We start from the raw sequence: 10,127 nt of genomic DNA, 5'->3' as shown, positions 1-10,127 counted from the left end.
CCCATGAAGCAGGTCTCATCACGTTTAACTGTTTCTCCCTAAGATGGATTCAACCACTTTGTCCCCTTTTCTTTCTTCTTTCTCTCAGTTTCTGTTGGCAGGTACAGCACTACAAGGTGTGTGGTACCCATGTACCCCGTTGTGGTCACCGGGAAGAGAAATGTTTTTGGGTCTTTGAGCAGTGCTCTACCAGAGCTGTAACAGCATGTTACCAGTATGATTTTCATTCAGGATCCGAAAGGTGTTATTATACGTACCTCTCTAAAGTACATTCATAGAGATGAATACTAAATCTGATTTCGTAGACATGAATCCAAATCTCTTCATAGAGTTTCTTCCCCAACTTCTCTGCCTTGTCTGCTAGGTTTGGAATTACTAGAGGTGGTTGTGTGGTTGTTTTATTTTATTATTATTTTATTATTATTATTTTCCCCCCACACTGTCAAATACAGTGGGAGAGTTGACCTGCCTGCTCTCTGCTTGCAGGCCATGCGTAAAGATACCTGTGCAGGTCTGAAGGAGTTGGGTGCACAGTACTGTGGGAGTTCATGCACTGTGAACCTGATGTTTCTGAAAGTGTAAGGCTTATTGCACATGCAGTAATCACACTGTGTACCTGCATCGTATGCAAATAGACTGTTCAACTTCTGGCTGGGAATTTGGCTACTGGTGCATGTACTGTGGCCATTTGCCCCGAATGGACAGCCTGGACAGAAGTGTTGCTCCAGCACCAAGTGAGTGGAGAGTCGTGATGCAGAAATCCTTGACAAATTACCGTATTTTTCTGACAACACAATTTTTTGTAGGTTGGAAAAAAGGGTATTTTCCAATGGTGGGGAGGGGGGCAGAACACATATAGCTGATTACACAAGGGGAGCACAAGGACAGCTAATTAAAAAAGACATTAATCATATATTTCAATAAGTCAGTTCAAATAAAATACGAATTTTTATAGTTAATTGAGTGCATGGTTGGCCAGGGTGTGTATTTGTGAGAAGTGCTTCACGATTTCTGCCTGTTCCTGTGACAGTTGGACAATAAAGACCAGCTCTCCCCATTGCCAGTAACCAGCCTATCAGAAGGAAGCAGGTGAGCTTCTTCAGCTTCTTCCATTCTCACACCATGGGGCCGTGGTTCTTCTCTAATGTGCAGACACTCTTCAGAGTGTGCCATAATCTGCTTCTGGCTTTGCATTTTGTTTCAGAGAAATGGAATAAAAATGTTTTGTCAGTTTTGCTTCTGCAGCAGGATGCTTTGGGAAGCGTTCTGGACTCAGAGAAGTGTTATCACTGAGGTACCAAAAGACTGAGGGACTAAAATCATTACATAAGTTTCTGAAAAAGGAAAAAAAAAAACTAACTAATATGGATCCCATCCATATTGTTTGTGCAAATTGGGTTTCAAATTATATAGGATTGTAACAACCATTTGGGTAATGTCTTAGTTGCCTCACAGGATTTCCACAGTCATTGCACGTAGAATGACAAACTAAAGCTAACAATTTTTCTTTTAAGTTTAGAGTAAGATTTTGCTGCTCTCCTTCTACGTGAGTTAGTAGGTAAATCCTGAGGGTCAGAAACTGAAGGAAGGAAAAGGTGATTGGAAATGGAGCTACAAGAAAGAAGGGGAACTTTGGCAAAGGAGAGGAAAAAAGAAAGAGCAGTAAAAAAAAAGAAAGAGCATCAGCTGCTGCGCCCAGCACAAATCCGTACTCATCAGACACGAGGCATCTCTGGTCAGAAGCTGGATCAAACTTCCAAATGCCAAAGAAAATTGGTGGGGGTGAACGGAGCTCTTTGCTTTCAATAAAAAGCTTTCAAATACAAGCTTCCAATGGACTGTGTCCCCCTTTTTTCCTCTTCGGCTTGAAAACCTGCAAGCTTCAGCAGTGGCTGTTGGGGTCCAATGATAAGGACTTCATTATAAGGCAGATTGGATGGCCAGTGTGGATAAGGCCAAGGGTTGATAGAAATGGAATGATGTTTTTCTTGTATTTTTCTTGTGCTTTGGGATTTCTTTCTGCTTCCACTTTCTTTCAGGAGTATATATTTTCCCTCATTTTGCTCTCTACCTAGGCTTTTTTCTTAACTGAAATATAAAACAATTTGGCTTCATCCTATCTGTCCAGCTAAACTGCATTTTAAGGTCAGTCCATAAACAAATTTAACAACTGTTGTTAATTAAGTAGTTCTTGTAGTATTGGTGGGTTGTACTGGTTTTTAATGTACAGATGGTAACAAAATGTACAGAAGGTATAAATGAATAAGCAAAGGAAAATCTCACCAATGCTGGTGCCTTGGCTGAAGAAGCTGGGGCAGTCCTCCCTGGTGAGCGATCTCCAAGAGATACTGCTCCAGTGGGAGTCAGCCCTTAAATGAGGTCTCAGAGGGGATGGAGTCAAGCTCCACCCCTCCCGGGAGCACAGCTACATCACTCTCACCTGTGCTCCCACAGCTGACCCCATACTTGCCTCAGCTGATAAATCAGAGGTTCAGGCTGTGATTACCAATCTCCCATACAGTGGGGTCAAACAAAGGGTATGTGTGGGAGGGGAGGGGAAGAGAGAGCCTTAGTGGCAAAGGGTGGGGAGAATCTTGGCTCCTGATTTAGAAGGAGTGAACAAGTGCAAGTCTCTGGATAAGGCCTCTGGGACATAACAATGATAGTCAGTCTTTCAAATGTTGGTGCAAATATCAATCAATTAATGACAAAGGACGGTTCGTGTTCTCTCATTCATGCTTCCCTGTCAGCAAAGTATGTTCTCAGAGACTATCCTGGTAAGTAAGACGTGGCTCTCCTCTGGCAGAGCCCCCATCTGCCTCTGTCAGTGGCATCCTTATAATGACAGCACTACACCGATATGAATGCCTCCCATGCCAGGGATTTGTCCATCTCCAGCTGCTAAAAAGAGTTGTTGCAGGATGGGTATTACAGAGTAACAGAGTGAAGGAAAAAATAGAAAGACTGCATTTGATTTCAGTACTCAGAAATGCACTTGTGCAATGAATGAGCCTACTGAGAATCCAACAATGCCTTCTCCAAAACATATAGTTATCAGATATTATAAAGACAAGTACAAAGCCGGATGTCCACTCAATTATGTCCGGTTCTTTCATTCTGTTCTGCAATTAAATTGTCAGGTGAAAAGGATAACCGAAATGTAATTCTCCTATTCTGGGCCTTTCTGTTGTATTACTGCTAATGCAGCTGTTCTCATGGCAGGAAGAATAAGGTCCCATCCATGCCCCATTTGCCCCGCTTGCAACTGCTGTCTCTCTCATTGACTTGGAGCTAAAGCAGAGGAGCAAAGTAGTGAGGCGGGATAGGGGAATTCATTCAGTTGTCATAATTGGGAAGGCTTTGCTGAGCTCAGAACAAGTGTGTTGGTCTGATGCAAAGAAAGAAAAACTATTTCATTATTTTCACTGTTCTGAAAAACACTTAAACATATTCTCAGTTTGAAGTCCACACATCTTTTCATTGAAACAATGAGATTAAGCAGTTTCTTGGTGTAAGACCCCATATATTTTGGCACAGTTAAAGAATAGTTGGGATACTGGTGGTCATGTGGCCCGGAGGGTCTGCTGCACCCTTTACATATGGAACCGGTCTGGGGAATGGATGAACCAACCCAGGCTCACACAGAAGCGTCCTGAAGAACATGAATACTGGTTTCTGGTTCAACTCAAGAACAGAGCAGGCTTAACAAAGGGATTCAAAAATCCTCTGCATTTTAGGACTGGGTAAACCAGGTCCATAGGCTCACTGAGACGTTGGTTAGAAGAGATGTCTGGAGACTTAATGGTCGCAGAGTCCAGAGTATCATTACCCTTTTAAAATCCTCTGTACAGCCCCTCCAGAATTACCCTACATGCCAGAAGTAGGTCCATGGCACTCAGTGATGACATTATACTCTTGGAAGTACAAACTGGAATAAAGTCAAAACCAGAACCCACTGGGCTCCATGGAGTTGCTGAAACACAGTCAAACACCCCTTGTGGGCTAACCCAGAGGCAGCTCAGCTTCACACAGCCACTCATTTACCCACCCAATATGGATTGGGGGAAGAGAAACAGAAGGGTAAAACTCATGAGATGAAGTCAGCAAGTCATTCGGTGCTTCCCATAGGTGGGCAGATGTTCAGCCACGTTCAGGAAAGCAGGGCTCATCATGTGTAAACTGGCTCTATCCCAGCCCCAACCAGTACACTCCTAATGGAACTAGGGAATCTCAACTAGATCCCTGTGCTTAGGCACCTGGATGAGCTCCGTTGAGTGCACTGAATAGATTTCAGCTGAGTGCAGTGGGATTGTATAGTGAGAACAGCCCGTCAATGGGACAATCCCAGGGGCACACCAGAAACCGCGTCACTGGAGGCATACGAGATGCAATAGGACAGGGTGCCAGATCATCTCATTCCCTTTTCCCATGAAATATTGTCCATGATGGTCTTTCAACTTACATCTAACCTGGGCTGTTTGGTGCTTCAGCAAGTCTTAGACAACGTGTAGACATCAATAGGAGCCATATCCTATCTTGAGTGGCAAGTCAAGAGGCTTCTGCAAAAAGAATAAATAGAGTTTTGAACACTGCAAACACTGTGCTAAAGAACACTGTGCTCATCACCCATCATTACTGGGGTGGCACAATATCCCATACGCATTGTGTTTCAAAGGGCGTGATTAGGTGGTTGTGCTGTATAAACCTGGACTCGGTGAATCTATAGAGCGAGCTAGCCAAATTGAGACAGAAGCAATCAGAATTTCAGCTTCTCTCCTATATTTTTCAGGCCTTCGGTGCAATTTAACCGATGTTTAGCTGTATGTCCATTGTATTTATTATCTGAGCATTTCATAACAGTTGTTAAATTTTATTCTCTTGATATTTTTCACAGTAGTTCATGTAACAGAAGTTGTTTGAAAGAAACAAGAAGAAAGAAAGATAGTGAAAGTGCATAAAGAAGATTCGACGTTGCAATTTCCCCCACTAAAATGACGTCATGTATTTTTTGGGCTTTTTCAGTGGGAAAACAGGAACGCGACAGGTTACAAATAAAACGTTGCTCTCAGCGTTCCTGCTTTTATGAACTGCAAACCAGAACCACCAGACATCACAGCAGCGCGTAGATAAGAACCATCAGCGTCAAGGCAGATTCTTGCAGAGCACGTAGCCCCTGTGTGCGTGACCTGTAAGGGGTCCTGCTCTGGGAAACACAATGCCTGCAATATGTCCATTCCTCTGTTTGCTGCTCATCTTATTTTTCGTGTGTATCTCAGTTCAGCATGCTTTGCTTGCTGTGCTCTGCATTAGCTTCAGAGATTACTTCTCAGCCAGCCTGTGTGCTCTCAGTGACATTGTTTCCTTTGCTTTGCTGTGTGAGCACAGCTACTGTTGCAGTCAGCAACAGGAGTTCTGGTAACATTGTTTATCTCTGTCCTTTATGAGCTTGGAAGTCATGAATTCAGGCCTTGCTCTCTTTCTCTCTTTCTAGTCAAATGCCAAATTAAAATAAATAGAATTAAAGAAGTAGAACAAAGTTTCTCTTCTAGTTTTCAGAATGAACAAAGTAGTGTAACTTCAGAGGTACGGTGCAATCTGTGTCGGAGTTTGGGAGGGATTCTCCTCCTACGTGATTTTCTGTTTAATCGCATTGCAGCTTTGCATTGCAACTGGACTCTGCTGAGACAGAGGTGAGCTACCAGGGGAAGAGCCAGCAAGTACTTGTTGCTCATCCCCTTCCACACACCATCTTGGCACTGCTCAGAGGCCCTGGCTGGTCTCTTGCTGTATACAGCTGCACAGGAACCTATTTATCTTTGATTTCATTCTGTTTTCAGCTGTGTTCAGCTCTTGCAAGTGTCTCCTATTTATTTATATATATATTTCTTTCTGTTGGAGCCTTTGTTTGCCCAATTCTTTTGATCTCACACGTCTGGCTATAAGTACTCCCTCAGACACTGTGTTTGGATGGCCATAGGAAGGAGCACTCTTTGCAAATACGCCTTGTGTCTATCTTAGAAGTCAGGGACAGCCGCTTTCACGAGGCCAAGTTTTCTTCTCTGTTTCTGAGGCAGCAATAAGTGATGAAGCTTCTATTTGCTGCACAGAGGAAGGCACCGGAGGGTGTGAGTTCTGCACTGGTGCGGTCCTGTGGGTCTGTAGTAGGGATGAGATATGTGGGAGACAGGGAAGTCACACGGACTTTCTTGGTTCTGCTCTCCCTTCCCAGCAGCAAGCTGAGGTCCCTTATGGTCTCTACGCACTGGCTTAGGGTGAGAGGGGAGCCCAGGCTGGCCAGGAGCAGCCAGGCAGAGCTGTATGTGCATTTATGGGGCTTTCCCAGCCATACAAACTCTGCTATTGCACGCTTATGGTTTCAGGTAAAGTATCTCCAGTAAAGATGACCTCCTGGTTTCTTCATAATAAACAGAATGTCAGATGTGATTAAAATCCCACCCCCCAAATATTACCTGATTATTTCTGATACGTTTTTAAGTGTTTATCAGAAACAGTATTATAAGTTTCATAGATGTGTCTCTTCCTGCACAGAAGCTTAAAGTGAGAACCCTTTTTGTTAAGAATATCTTACATGGCTCAAGTTGCAGTCCCAGTCCATATCCCGGTGAGATAAGACTCTCCACATGCATGTCTGCTTCCTTAAATGGTGGATCTGGCCCTGATGCTATAAAAGATAAATTTCAGTCCTGGAGCAATTATAATATATGTCCCCTCTGGGGAGATCCTGGATGTTTTGTTTACCAGGTCACTTGTAATTTGTATACTACCATCAGGCAAGGGACCCAGCCATGTGAAGTTTGTTTACAAAATAATCCTAAAACAGGCCATAAGGTTCAGTTAGGGCAAATAGGAAGAGGAAATTGTCCAGGACAACAATGGCAGGTGGATTTTTCCAAGCTCCCAAGAAAAGGGGGGTATAGATACATTTTGGTTTTAACAGATACCTTTTCAGGATGGCCTGAGGCATACCCTTGCCAAACTAACAAGGCTAGGGAAGTAACAAAGGTTCTGTTACACGAAATAATTCCAAGGTTCGGGGTGCCAGGAACAATCTCTTAACTAAACCCCGAACCAAGGAAGGATTAAGCCCGTATGAAATTGTCTATGGGCGACCCTATGCAGTACAACAGGGAATTTCCACACAAGTGGGGGATGAGGCGCTGAACAAATATGTGATCAGCCTAACAAGGCAAATAAAGAGAATTGAAAGAGTGGTATTTGGTACTAGAGCACAGGGCCTGGATGGGCCAGTACATGATTATTCACCTTTGGAACCTGTATGGGAGATTGGTAATCACAGCCTGAACCTCTGATTAATCAGCTGAGGCAAGTATGGGGTCAGCTGTGGGAGCACAGGTGAGAGTGATGTAGCTGTGCTACCTGAAGGGGTGGGGCTTGACTCCATCCCCTCTGAGACCTCATTTAAGGGCTGACTCCCACAGAGGCAGAATCTCTTGGAGGTTGCTCACCAGTGCGGACTGCCCCAGCTTCTTCAGCCAAGGCACCACCACTGGTGAGTTTTCCTTTACTTTTTCCTTCTGTACATTTGCTACCATCTGTATATTAACAACCAATACAGAACTGAAGTGGGAAGGGCCCTACAAAGTGTTACTGACTACACATACAGCGGCTAAGGTGGAAGGACTGATCCTGTGGATACATCACACTCCCCTGAAGAAGGCTGCCCAACCATGGTGGAATGTTGAAGAGAAAGAACCTCTTAAGCTTAGACTTAAGAAGAAAACATGAACGTATTAGTTTTTAGTATATGTATATAGGAGCTGCTTTAGCTTGGCAGGATAATGCATTTATACAAATGATGGAAAATCTTACTCGAATTATGAATATTTCAGATTGCTGTGTATGTACAGCCTTGTCAAGGGATGGAGGAACGGAACTCCCTCAAAATGGGATTCCATCCACTAATTGGACACTGTGGAAAGGAGCAGGAGGTAAACGTAAGTGTATGAATGAGATTATAACCTCAGAAACAAAGGGACCTCAGTTTGAGTTACAATTCTGGGCAAAACATAACATTGCAATGCTTAGGAGATATGGCATAGGTAAACCGGTAAGCGTAGGGGAATTTAATGTGTCCCTACGAGATGGAGTACAGTTTTGTAATCTTGAAAGCCCCAGACAAAGTGGGAAAAATGACCCTTGCTATAATATCACGGGTCAGAAAAGTGCCCCTTGGGACCAGGGTTGTGGTGGCTTTGTGGTGATGGACAGGCAAGAAAGACTTGACCAAGTGAACTGGAGGGGACACTGCATAGGGGGATATTTGGTACAACAACATGATTCTCCCTCCTGGGATATTAAGAACTCCTTGGAAGAGGGTGAAGCATGTAAATAACCCCCTTATAGACAGGCCAACTGCCTTTCATAGCTTTGCAATCATTAATATTTCAGCTACGTTAAAGATAATAGAAATCAACTATTGATGCAATACAAGCGCTATAAGTAGAAGTTTCAACGTTAAGTAAGGTAGTACTGCAGAATAGGATGGTGCTGGACTTAATAACAGCAAAAGAAGGGGGAGTTTGTGTAATCATAAATCAGAGTTGCTGTGCTTACGTAGACGAGACACAAAGAGTAGAGATGGATTTACAGACTATGTGGGAATGTGCTAAAGTGCTCCATCAAGTTTCATTAGACGACACTTCCCTTGGTTTTACAGAGTTGCTGGAAAAGTGAACTGATTGGCTCCCCAATTTTACCTGGTTAAAATAATTGTTTCTGACTTGTGTTGCAATATTGGCCTTGCTTGTTTTGGTGTGTATAATGTCACAGTGTGGGATGTGGCTTTGCAAAGATACAGAAATAGCTATGAGGATTGGAAGAGGCATAGATTACGGCAGAAGATGGAAAATGGAAGTTATTTTAGAAATTCTCTTTCTAGAAATGGAATCATTTAGCAAAAGATTTTGCTAGATTCAAGAAAAGGGGGGAATTGAAAGTAAGAATTAGGTAAATAGGGGCCTTTCATGAAGATTAAGTATCCTAGGCTTTGGGGAATGTTAGAAGAAAAGGACTAGTGGGACATGTCGACTTTGCTTTAGTTATAATACAGTTGGGATAACACAGCTGGGACAATACAGCTGGGTCCATAGTTAAGACAATACCGTTGGGGGTATGCATAAGGGAAAGGTAGCCAAAGAAATTGGCTTTGACTGATTGAGTAGAGGAACTGGGTCAAAGTAACCTGAGGAAGACTACTGACTTCATCCCAACGACCACCGGAGCGAGACCCCCACTACGGACTGCGCACGCGTCAGTAGGAGGGACAGCATGTAAATGAGTTCCCGGAAAAACAATGGATATGTTATGAATATGTACACGCTTGCTCTATAACTTGCTAACGCTTCTGTCCATCGGTGCACATGCTAGGAGGAGCGATCCCCCATGTGCCCAGCGCTGAATAAACACATACCTGCTTTATAACCTAATCCTGGTTATAGAGTCTGATTCCGCACGTCAATTTGAGATGCAACAGGACAGGGTGCCAGATCATCTCATTCCCTTTTCCCATGAAATATTGTCCATGATGGTCTTTCAACTTGCATCTAATCTGGGCTGTTTGGTGCTTCAGCAAGCCTTACACAACATGTTGACATCAACAGGAGCCATATCCTATCTTGAGTGGCAAGTCAAGAGGCTTCTGCAAAAAGAATAAATAGAGTTTTGAACACTGCAAACACTGTGCTAAAGAACACTGTGCTCATCACCCATCATTACTGGGGAGGCACAATATCCCATACCCATTGTGTTTAAATCCTGGTGACCTCAAAGGGTTTTGTGCAACTCAAGGGAACACACAGAGCCCTAGCAGAGAGATGGCATGGCCAGAAGGAACATGCACAGTAATGTAAACATTATAAATCTGCACAGCTCTAAAATCTATGTTTGAATTTTTAACTGAAGTACAAAATCTTTTTTTTAAGCTGAAAAATAATTGTTTTAAATTTTCCTGCAGGCCAGTATTATCTAAACAAGCATGAGATTCACACTGTCAAACATTAGGCATCTACCTTCAGGCTGATCATTTAGTGTCCTTTTCTAGGTAATGGAAGGGAACCAAACAGCATTCATCTGAGGTACTTTGTAAG

At 43.3% G+C, this 10,127-nt stretch overlaps 1 pseudogene; it reads left to right on the top strand.

The window, feature by feature from the left end:
• The first annotated feature begins 697 nt into the window (after nt 1-697).
• On the top strand, nt 698-8,936 carry LOC140255508 (endogenous retrovirus group V member 2 Env polyprotein-like; annotated as a pseudogene).
• The last annotated feature ends 1,191 nt before the right edge of the window (nt 8,937-10,127 follow it).

The sequence above is a fragment of the Excalfactoria chinensis genome, chromosome 1 (assembly GCF_039878825.1).
Source record: "Excalfactoria chinensis isolate bCotChi1 chromosome 1, bCotChi1.hap2, whole genome shotgun sequence".
Taxonomy (NCBI): Eukaryota; Metazoa; Chordata; class Aves; order Galliformes; family Phasianidae; genus Excalfactoria; species Excalfactoria chinensis.
This window is presented reverse-complemented; position numbering and strand designations above follow the sequence as displayed.